The sequence below is a fragment of the Octopus sinensis genome, linkage group LG11, assembly GCF_006345805.1.
Source record: "Octopus sinensis linkage group LG11, ASM634580v1, whole genome shotgun sequence".
Classification (NCBI taxonomy): domain Eukaryota; kingdom Metazoa; phylum Mollusca; class Cephalopoda; order Octopoda; family Octopodidae; genus Octopus; species Octopus sinensis.
Window position 1 is genome coordinate 28,672,106 of NC_043007.1, and position 12,505 is coordinate 28,684,610.

Here is a 12,505-nt window from a genome sequence, read left to right on the forward strand (position 1 = left end):
GACAGAAAGAGTGGTAACATTTCTGTCCCTTCTGATGAAGGAACAGAAAAGCATAACAGATGTGAGACACAAGAATAATCTGTGAAAGAAGAAACACAAAGATGAGGAGTTTGAAAGCAGATGGGAATGTGGGAGCAAACTAAGAAAGGAGGAGGGAGCAAGTGGAGGAGTGTGTGTGTGTGTTTGTAAAGAAGCTTTTGTGGAGCGTGGTGCCTGTATTCTAATGTGATGTGTGTTTGTAGAGATATGAAAGGGTGAAAGTATCGTAACATAGTTTAATGTGAATGTTTGTAATCATTTAGTGTGTATGAAGAAAGCATGGATGTGAGGAGGTGGAAACAGGCAAATGGAAAGGAAGAAGAATGTGGAGGGTGAGATTAGTGTGAGTGGGAAATGGTTTTACATGGAAGAAAGGGAAAAGAGAGAAAAGTTATTAGTTCTGGGAAGAGGAGAGAGGATTATAAGAAATTTTTTTTATAAAAACTACCAAACTGGAAAAAATGTCCAGCGATGTTTGATGGGGTGGAGAAATGATAATAGTGAGGAAAATCTGGTAAGGCCAATGGAGAAGAGGTAGCTGTGTTGAACAAGTTAAGAGCTGAAAAAGAGTGTAAAATAGTTGAAAGTCCATAGTGTAAATCAATGTCATGATAGAAGTGGGGGGGGGGATTACTTTACAGAGATGAGAGTAAGGGGAGGTAATCAGTAAGAGAAGTGTGTGTCAGTAAAGAGGAAGTGAGAAATAGAGAGAGAAAAGTGTGATACAGAGTTATGAAGCCGAGTGGTGGATTGAAAAAGTGCGTGTGTGTTGTGTGTGGTTATATGCACATATAAGAAGAGAAAGTGAATGATACGTGGAGTGCTGTTGTGTTTGTGTGATTTTTAACTGATAAGCAAACAGTTTGTTCACTGAATTTAGAAACAAAGCTATTGGCTTGTTTAGGTTTAAAGGTTCAGGTACTTGTGGCCGTGAAGACATTCGTGGCACGGAGTCCATTGCACTAATGAGCTGAATGTCTTACAAACACATTATTATCGTGCAAGGATGAAGTGCAAAAACTGATTCTATATATATTTGGAACATTAAATACTCTGTTATTATCCTTGAGAGATCCTCTCATGTAGACACTTGGTGCTTAGATGTACACACCTGGATCATAGCAGACATGTATGTAAACTTGTCACCTGTTCAAATATGCTTGAATCCTATTCAAATCCATAGAAAAGCCATTCACTCTACTTGGTCATGGAGGAAAATTCTTACTCTGTGGGTTTTGTACATATATACAGCCTTGGCCAAAAGTCTTAGGCCACCCCTATGTTTTGGAGTTCTGCTATCTCAATATTAATGAAACTCGTGCGCATAGTAGATTATGGTATATTTCACAATATACAGTAGTTTTAATATCTGGTTGACCCTCCTTTAGCATCAATGACCACTTTTATACGGTTAGGCATTGAATCAGCGAGTTTCTTGCAGGTGCTAGGTGCAATTTTATTCCCTTCTTCTCTCAACTGTTGGTACAAATGCTCTTTATTTTTAATTGTTGTGTTCCTGATAGCTTCATCAAGAGTTCCCCATAGGAGTTTGATCGGATTTAGATCAAGACATTGAGCTGACCAATCCATGGAACCAATAATTTGTGTCTCAAACTATTGATGAGTATTCATTGCTGTGTGACATGGAGCATTGTCCTGTTGAAAGATAACACTGTTTTCCAACACTCCTGGATGCAAATTAGCAATAGCTCTAAAACATCTGATAACATAGAAACACAGGTAGCTGAATTCCCTGATATAGAAACATTTCGTGACACACAAAATTTGCACCAGATGCACTGAAAACCTGAGTAAAAACATGAAAATCAATATTAGCTTTATGTTGGATGAGTTTTTATATATTGTGGGCAACAAACCAGTTACATTAAGTTTATATGTGATTGAACACCTGTACTATCTTACCTCATAGTTACTTCCATCAGACCATATGACTTTCAACCATTGCTCACTGGTCCGATTTCAGTGGGTTTTGGCCCACTGAAGACGTTTTTCCATATTCGCTTCAGAAACCCATGGCTTCTTCCTGACTTTACAGCCTTTCAGACCCTACTCTACAAGCCTTCTTCTAACAGTTAGGGTTGATATTTGTGAAGTATTTGCCTTGTTGAAGTCTGTACAGAGCTCTGACGATGTTTTCCTTCTGTTTCTGAGCGACTGATGGATGATGGATCTGTCATTACGAAGTGATGTAACCTTTCTTCTGCCTGTTCTTTGTATTGTCTTCACATCTTTTGTCTCTCTGAAGCGGTTGAGAGTTGTTTGCACCACACATCGAGAACATTTCATCTTCTGGGCAATTTGCCTTTGAGACATTCCATCTTTACAATAAGCTTCTGATTTGATCTCGTTCACACTCATTCAACTCCCTTGTTTTAGGCATTTTACTGTTTATTAACTTTATCTACAACATATTTTAGTATAAAACTCTGAAATAATCAAGGAAACATAGGTTCACTTTGAACGTTGGTCTTACTCATAATTGGTTGCATATGTACATTATAATATAAAAATGGTAATTGATGCTAAAGGAGGGTCAACCAGATATTAAAACTACTGTATATTGTGAAATATACCATAATCTACCATGTGCACGAGTTTCATTAACATTGAGATAGCAGAACCCCCAAACACTGGGATGGCCTAATACTTTTGGCCAAGGCTATAACATCGGACCAACCTGAATGGATTTGATTGACGGAAACTGAAGGAAGCCCATCATGTGAGTGTGTGTATGTCATTATATATAATCTTCTCTGAATATCACGTGGTGATTGTAAATGAGTATCATCTTCAAAGACACAAGGTTGTGCATATCTAGTCTTCTGTGAAAAATATGGATAACTATAGAAAAAAGAATCCATTGCTTGGAAACTTAGTGATGGTTGCTGACTGCAAGGGCATTTGCCCTTAGAAAATCTGCCTTAAATTCTCTCTGATCCATGCTTGCATGGAAAAGTAGGCATTAAATGATTACACGTGTGTATGTGTGTATATTGAAGACATTGACTGGATTTGCCCAGCTAGAATGCATTTGTTATTCTCTTCTGTAGTGGGTTAATGAACCATAATTTTTTAAAACCAAAGAAATGGTCACGTGACTGACAAAAATCCTGTACACTATAGATCTCTATTGCAAGCAGACCTGGACACACTGCAGCAGTGGATCATGAACTGGCAACTCAAGCTGGCTGTGGACAAATGTACCACCATGCATTTTGGGAGGAGAAACCCAGCGTCCACCTACTCCCTCCACAACACTAGTCTCAAAAAGTCTTCATGTGAACGTGACCTGGGTGTTATTGTCGACAGTGATTTGCGTTGGACAAAACACATCGCTAAAATTGTCAAGAAGGCTGAGGGTATCTTGGCATCACTCACCAAATCCTTTGTGAGCCGCTCTCCGGCTATCTATTTGTGGCTTTATATAGCTATGGTAAGACCTCACCTGGAGTTTGCATCACCGGTCTGGAACCCCTATCTTGCCCAGGATATCAATCGTCTGGAAGCTGTTCAGCAACGTGCAACCAAAAGAATACCCTCCATCAGGCATTTGCCATATCCTGAATGCCTTACTTCCCTGGGCATGGACACATTGAAACTCCGATGTCTGGCAGATGACTTGGCAAACACCCATAAAATTATCAACCATCTTACAAACAATAACTCTGAGCACCTTTTCAAACTCCACCCATCTAACACCCGTGGACATATTTACAAAGTCAGAAAACAGCACAGCTCCCATGACTTTAGGAAACATTTTTTCACGCTGAGAGTTGCTGAAGCAGGAACAAACTGCTGGCATCAGTTGTTAGTTGTCGGAGCACTGCATCCTTCAAAACTTCCATGCTTCCTGAGATTCGCCAACACTACACCTGATTTTCTCCCCTCCATACACACACAAGCATGTATCTGACTCATACACTGTTCACTTTCCAGACATTTCTACATTACTGCATATACTCTATACACATTTTCTGACAAGTTGTGGTGTACCTGAGCACTGTATACAATAATTTCATTATTATTATAAAAATCTTGCAGTACGAAGTTACGTCCCTTCCCATTATGATTTGGTCCCAGACTGGATGTGGGAAGGACGGGCTTTTTAACCGATTCTTCTAGGGTTAATGAAAGCATTCTTGGGATTTTAATTTAATCTCCTCTCCTCTATTTTTTGCTTTGGTTCTCATCTTTTTTCAAAACTTTTTTTTTCAACTCCCTGTGCTTAACCTACAAAGATTCTGGTTTTGATGATGTGATCATATTTTTAGTGATCTTTCGTTTTAGAAACATATTTCTGCAGGAAAATACAAAAATAGTTGGGTGACTAAAACCAGAGATAAAGAATTTTTTTCAAAATTTCAATTTTTTTTAATGGAACCCCACCTCACATCCACTAAATTGATTCAACTAGTTCCATTCTAAAATGTGGTGCAAATGTTTGTCCAGAAACATATAAGGAAATAATATAAAAATGTCTTTAAGCAAAGGGACTTAAAACAGTTGAGAAAGCATGTGGAAAGCAATGAAATTCTTCCATTCTCATGATTTCCTACCATTCAGACCACTTCATGGTCCCAGCAGACAAAGTGGCAAAGGCTTTGCCCTGGAAGATGGCAAGGGAGATGTGCTTGAAGGGAGACCTACTCTGACTCACGGGACTCACACTTGAGGATAACCGTCTCTGCTTTGACAGTGATGAGCAGCGGGGATATGGTCCAGGGGCCAAGAACATCAGAGGTCTCCACTGCCACAGGCTCAAATATAAACCTGTCAGAGAGTAACTGATACTTTGACAATTTGCTTTTCTTAGTTCGAGGGGCTGCGGAGCCTGGGCTGGTAGCTGAACACACCAAGTTACCTCTGCAAGTGTCACAGCATCTGGCATCCCAGATGAGGGGCCTGCTTTCATAAAAAGGAGTGTCCATCACCAACTTGGGAAAGACAGAGACAGAATCAACATGATTACTGCAGATGCTAGAAATAGCAGCCAAACCTAGCTCAGATCATACCCAACTATCTTTAAAAACAAAGAAAGAACATATTAGATAATACAGTTCTGGGAAAACTTGGCTTGAGGAAAAGCTGAAATGATCCTGATTGCAATAGTTTAGTCAGCTTGCTCTGGCTGACCCACTCTGGTAAACAACAAATGTAGAAGTCACACTCGGAAATGACTTTAGATAGAAACAGAAAAGTTTCAACGAGGAATTGTATAATAAACAGGATAATTTGAAGAGTTAGTATTTGTTTTTTTGTGAGTTTTTTTTTTTTACTTTTTATTGTAAATCAGCTTCATTACACACACACACAGTTTTACTCTTTAACCCTGAACCTGACAAAATATATTGTGTTTTGCCCAAAGGTCTCAGTTCTGTTTTAATAGATTTAAATTGTGATTAATTTACAAAAATGCTCAACTGCTGAAATATTTTGTCATTGCTTCTTCTGTTTAATATAAGAACATAAAAAGTGAAATTCTGGTGGACATAAAGCAGGTTGGATTGAGGTGACTCATCAGAAAAGGAGACAAGCAAGTCTACCTCAGCATAACTTGAACTCAGAGCACAAAGCTACTCAACTAAATACTGCTAGATTTGGTTTGCAAATGTGTAAACCATCCTTCCAAGCCACCATCCCTTTAATCTATGAAAACGATATTGTCAGTAACTGAAATATATAAATAACTATCAGAGATACTCGGCATTGCCCTTGTTACATGCAATTGAAGAATTAGACTTTTCTGTCATATTTTCTCTAATGAACTGGAATACCTATGATTCAAATTTCATCAAAATTGCAGGTGAGGGTTCTTTCCCTCTTTGCACACCCTAAAAGAATTCCAATCATGACACACGTATCCCCTACTACTGATCTTTATGTGCAGATTCCAAAATTCCAGTCTTATGGAACCTGTTAAAAGAATTTTGCTCCTGAAAAATGGAGGTCATGGAGCTCTAAAATGTGGGAGTTAAGGCCCCTATTGGGGGTGGGTGTCTTAATGTCAACCAGAGAAGTTGAATTGTTGAGAATCTTTTTAACTTGGGTCTTATATGCATTGTTCGAACTTCTTTGAAATAGGAAATATATGTTCACTGGGTTTGTAAAAGAGAGCAAAGCTACAGGAAAGCAAAAAACGAATGATCACAATAAGCAGTCAGCTACCCTACCTTAGTCGTTACTACTCCCCAATGTAGGATTCCTCACCATCCAGGTGACAGGTACAGCCGTAAGATGCATTATGGATCTATAGCAATCTGAAGGGTGTGACCCAACTTAAACATTAACAACTGTGTGACGTGAGCGCCAAGGGGAAATGAAAGTGTCACCTCTGGAGTTTGCAAATGACCACTATACTGATACGTAACTGGACAGAATAAATTTACAATCTATAAATGTCTTTGAATAACCAGTCACTTATCTTGGAAGGCCTTGAAATCAATGTTACCATCTGGGGACTATGTCTGACCCAGTGATACTCAAAGGAGATCTGCAACCAAATAACTTTACTGAACACTTTGCAACTGAGTCAGTGAGGCAAAGATGCCTCTCATTTACTTGACAATTTATGCACCACATTGCAGAAATCACAATCTAGGTATATCTCAAAGCAAATTCCTACACTGTTGTACCATTGAATTACAAATAATGCTCATCTTTTATGCTCGGGTGACCCTACAGCTTCCAAGAGTACAACCGTATTCATTTTTGCTTATATAAAATGACTACATTGTGGGTGTTAAGTCCCCATGAAGGGGTCTTTCTAACTTGTAAGAAGATGAAATTTTAGAAATATTACTACATTTGTCTCAAGCTGTAGAAACATTGTCAGGTCAGATTGGAGCCTGATGCAGCCACTGGCTTTCCAGACCTCAGTCAAACTGTCCAACCCATGCCAGCATGGAAAACGGACGTTAAATGATGATGATGATAATGGTGATGGTGATGATGATGATGCACTAAAGTTGCAAAAGCTGATAAATTGCAGCATTCATTGAGATGTTACAAAGAAACTCACAGTCCTTAACGTGAGTGTTCCATAGTTTGTCTCATTTAATAAATTTAGTTGTCTGTTTATTATTTATTAAAAATGACTGAAAATGTAAATGACAAGATGGAAGTATCTTTTTTTATCCTTTATATACAGAGATTTAAAAAGTTGAGGTTTTTTCTTAGGAAACGGCAGACCACTGCTTACCTAGTTATTTGTATAAATGTCAAGCATTGAAGAGTTAATCTTTGTGCCTGGCTTAAGAACAGGGCAGCCACATTCTTTTACAGTTGACAGACAAGTACCTTGTTATTGAGCATGTTAAGATCATGTGACAGTGAGGACACATTCTGAGCTTGTATATATATATATCAGTGGCAACCAAGCCTGGCTGACCGTCTGAACAATTGTGGAATTAACCAAAGTAGAAGTTGTCTTGTCCCACACTCTCCCACTCTCACTCACTCTCATTTTCTCTTCTATGCAACATCACTCTATCTCTATCTTCTTAGTACTACAATGATGACGTATACACACTTATTCAAGAAGAAATTAACTCTCTTATCCTCGTGAGCTTTTCCACTTATATAAAACACTTTGCCCGTTGAAGCATGGCATTATATTAAGTAACAGTAAATAAATGTTACTTTACACCTGCAATCACTGTTCTTTCTTCATCTTGCACATCTGCAACATCAACACCCGTTACAATTGCTAACTGCTGACTCCAACAATTATTATCACAACTATCGTTACAAACTGGCAACCAACGCCAAAAAGACATTATCCGTTACATGCTCATAAGCCCAGTAACTCTTCAACTAAGTGTAATCATACAGCACTTCACCCCACCCGACTCCTTCATTCTTTCATCTCATTTCCATTCTCACATCCATGCGACTAAAACAGCAATTTTTTGCTCTCACAAAGCACTTCTTTGCTGGTGCTTTTTTTTTTTAACTGTTTATTTGTTGTGAATAATTATTGACTGTAACTGCTGTTGAATTTACAATTCAGAAGTGTCAAGTAGAACTGAAGGTTGTTGTGTGAAAAGGAAGTATGAAGGGATTACCCTGTATATTAAACTTAATATTTAAAAATGGCTTGATGTGGGACGGGGGCAAAAAAAGAAAACCTATCGACATTACCAAAACATTAAAGTTTGTAATATCCACAGTGGAACAATATGTGATAATAGAGAGAGAATGAAGTCAAGAGCTCAAGAAGTCACTGTTCACTGCTCAGACCCTATTTTTTCATAGGTTTAATGTGATACTTAAAATGGAACAAGCTTTTGAATGTATACCTCAAGGGTCATACTCAATGTAATGTACCAATAAGTACAATGGTAATTAAGAAAAAATAAAGCAAAAGTTTAGAAAATGGAAAATGAAACTTGTATTGATCTTTTCTAGTTAGTTTTAGAGGTTTAAGAAGTTCTTGAATTTGCATAAGATAAAAATGACCAGTGAAGCTGCCAGAGCTGGTCAGAGGCTGTTACTAATATCCAGAAGAAAATGATTGTTGTAGAGAGCTTCACACCAGACCAAGTGTACAATGCTGATGAAACTGTAGTTTGCTAAAAGTACATCCTTGTGAGAACTTTTATCTCTGGCGAAGAACAGCCTCTTCTTTGAGGAAATTCCATTGGTGATATAAAATTAAAGCTCCTTCTCATGTAACATTCCAAAAATCCAAGAGATTTCAAGGGTTACACAAAATTTAACCTACCTCTGATTTGGCATTCAAATGAAAAAGCATGGATGACTAAAAACCTTTTCAAAGAGTTGGTTACAAACATTCTTTTTGACTTGTCAAAAGGTACAATGCCAGATGTAATATTTTCATCAAAGCATTGCTCCCTTTAGACAATGCCCCAAGCAACCCAGTAAACTTGCAGTTTTCTGATAATGTGAGAGTAAATAAAACATATCGCCAACAATTCAACTTCTTTTTTCTCGCTCATGAATAGAGTTGAGTCAGCTAATTTCAAGACATTATCTGAGAACTTTCAAACAATTTATGAAAGCAACTGACATGGATGGCAAACCTATAATTAGAGACTTCTAGAAGTTCAACACAATGGATGCTGCGGACAGCATAGCTGAGTCATGGAATGAAATGAAACCTTCATCTTTGAATTGCCAGATTGTATCTGTGCCTTTACAAGTTTTCTACCAGCAGAAAGTCGACATCAAATTCAGAAGGATAATGTGACACTTGCAAGTGATATCGGTCTCAAGAAGTCATAGAGGACGATGTGGCTGAGTTGCTGGTGTCTCATAGAGAAAGTTTATCGAATGAACAGCCGATGCTATTAGAACAAAAGCAAGCTGAAAATACGGACGGGAATGAGGAAATTCCATCAACTCCATTTAAATGCGAAAATTATTGCTGAAGGGTTGACACTTATAGAGGAACATTTTGCTGGTAAAAACTCTAACCATGAACTTAAGCATAACATTTACAAGCAGAGTTTACTATGAGCTCAGTTTATACTCTGAACTGTCTGTAGAGATGATGCGCCAAAAACAACATATAACTTTGGATTTCTTTGCCCTTTAAGTAGATGTTGATGATAATGAAACATAAGATAGAAGACAGTGATCCTCAACCTCCGAGAATTCATTCCATCACCATCAATAGTCAATACTCTACTACCATAATTTTTACCGAATGTTTTTATGGTTACATATTGTACTGAATTTATTTAGAAATTGTTATTTTCGAGCATAAAAGCGATCGAATTATTGTTGTATTTGTTAGTTTTCCGAGAAAAAGTTCGTCAGAATGCTTCCAACTTTCTAACATGAAAATCAATTAGCTTCATTTTACGGGATTTAATGTTACAAGACTTCAAAAACGAATTACTTCTGCAACGTGGAGGATTCCTGTATTTTATTATTATTAATGATGTGAAAATATAATATATCGAATTCTGTATGACTTTATTTAATATTTGCTTTAATAAAAAGGAACCAGTGTGATTAAGAATCGCTTATTTTAACGAGAATTTTTGCAAATCTGTTTGATTTAATAAAAAACGTTTTTCTTTTCGTTTCACAAACCCAACACTTTTGATGTAAAAAGAATAACCGATAAAACTAAATTAAGAATTGATGAAATATGTGGTTTGTATATATAAAAGAAATCAACACATTCTTTTGTTGACCTTATATATTTTCAGTAGAAAATGGGAATTGAATAGTTTTTCTGTGACAGAGGTTTTGCAATGAGCAGAATCTCATTCATTGAAGTTACGCCTCCTTGACGTCATCTTGACATTGTTTTTACTGGCAAAATAAACTTTCACACAGAGAAAACAATCAACAACCAGCAGACAATGAACAAAATAAATAACAACAGAAGGACAACAATATATATATCCTGATTGTGAAGTTAGTTTACAAGAATAAATCACTTGCAATCGGCCAAATTTCCTTCCTCTCGAAAGGTGCCTGCTGCAACGTGGTTGATTTATTATAATTACATCGACATTTATTATAAACTCGATAACAATGTTGGTCGACTGTCGTCGTCTCGCAGAGAATTATTATATTTCCAACAAAAAGCAAGATTTTTTAGGGATTTCTAGTAAAAGGCTGGACAGCAACAGATATTAAAGAGAGAGGAACATCAACTGGGGTTTGGGGTCTTGTTACATCGGAATAATTACTGAAATAGGCAACGATTCCTTATTGATTCTTAGATTATTGATTATCGATTAAAGAATCGAATAGAGAAAGAAAGAAAAGATAAGAGGAAGAGAGATGCAGAGGGAGGAGAGAGAGAGAGGAGAAAAGGAAAGGTTGAGATGATGAATGGTGTAGGTTTCATTTGTTAATGTTGTACGCGGTGGAATCTGTTGTAGGATTAAATTAAAAATTACTAACAACTGGAACATTAATATTACAATAGTCTTGAATGATTTCATTTTTCATCAAATGCAGAATATAATTTTTGCTTTAATGATATCCAAGTTAGCAACACACAATCACACACACACACACACTTGTATGAAAGCCATTAAAGAGGAAGGCGGTGAGATTTCATCCATTCGTCGTAATTCCCACATAAACAATTTTTGCTTTGCTCTTTAATCTATGTCTGTTGAGTGAATAATTACTAATATATAAAATAGTTTATGGCTTCACATTCCTCCCCACCGCCTTCTTTCAAACTATGGAGATGAAGATGTGTCTGGGTCAAGAGGAAATGCAATCAGCATTCGTGTCCGTCATTTTCCATCTGTCTTTCTATCTCCATTATGTGCTGTAACAAAGCCCTTCTTATATGAAAACGAAAGGGACCACATAGAAAGGACATTCCCTTGATTTAGAAATAAATCTTCATTTTACCTCTATAATCATTAAGATTAGTTAAACCGAGTTAATTACTGTTTTGTGGTCAATTTTAGACAAAGCAGAGCTCAGAATTTCTGTGGACATTTAGTGATTCCACACGTGTAGTATAAAAACTGATGAGTTAACGAGGGAACCTGTGGTCATTGAGGCGAAATTAAATTCACTTCATTACCGTTTTATGAAATATAATGAAAAAAATTGGAAATATATTTCAGAATTTTACAGATATTCTGGGAGTTTGGCATATGGTCTCTAAGTGGACACTTGAGTTTTGAACAGGGACATTTATTTAGCTACATATGCATGTGTGTGTATACACACACACACACACATATATATATATAATAATTATTATTATTTAAAAGAGTTTGATTTGGTTCCGTGTCACTCTCTTCGCAGGTCCCTAACGTGAGCCAGACCCCTTCAGGCTTCTAGAATGCCGAATATATATATATATACTCATACAGACGTGTAATAAACACATACAGAATACAAGATATTTATACATGTATGTATATATACATACGTGAGTTAAATACTGTAAATATTCAAAATATATATTGAGTATTTCTACGTAAATATGTACCCAAATAATTGTATCTGCAGAGAGGGTGTGGGTACATGTGCACCAAGGGGCCGGGGGGGGGAGATAGGTACAAGGAAAAGGAAGAGAGAGAAAGAGAGAAAGAGAAGACGAATAATAGTAAGAAATTGTAATTAGTCATGTGGAGTGGCTGCAGCAGGAGCGCCGGGGGAGAGAGAGAGAGAGAGAGAGAGAGTTCTATGTGCGTGTGTGTATGTATAACTATATGTATATATATATATATATATATATGTATGTGTGCTTGCGTATGTATGCATATATATGTATTTATTGATACACACAGAAATTGAAATGTGTCTCTCTGTCTTCTCAGACACATAAATGAAGACAGGATTGCGAAAGAAGGCAAAAATAAGACAAAAGTGTGTGAAATAGCAAATGGAACCAAGTGTTGCAAGCAGTTCTTACAGTGAAAGCTAACGCTAGAGTTATGTAGCCATGGGTTGTAGACCTATGTCACAGACAATCTAGCCATGCCCATTCCTC

At 37.0% G+C, this 12,505-nt stretch overlaps 1 long non-coding RNA gene across 1 annotated transcript; it reads left to right on the top strand.

Moving 5' to 3' along the window:
- Positions 1 to 6,899: 6,899 nt before the first annotated feature.
- Positions 6,900 to 9,375, top strand: LOC118765358. The gene is made up of 2 exons (XR_005001196.1): positions 6,900 to 7,079; positions 8,952 to 9,375. It is a non-coding gene; the product is annotated as an uncharacterized LOC118765358 (long non-coding RNA).
- Positions 9,376 to 12,505: the final 3,130 nt, after the last annotated feature.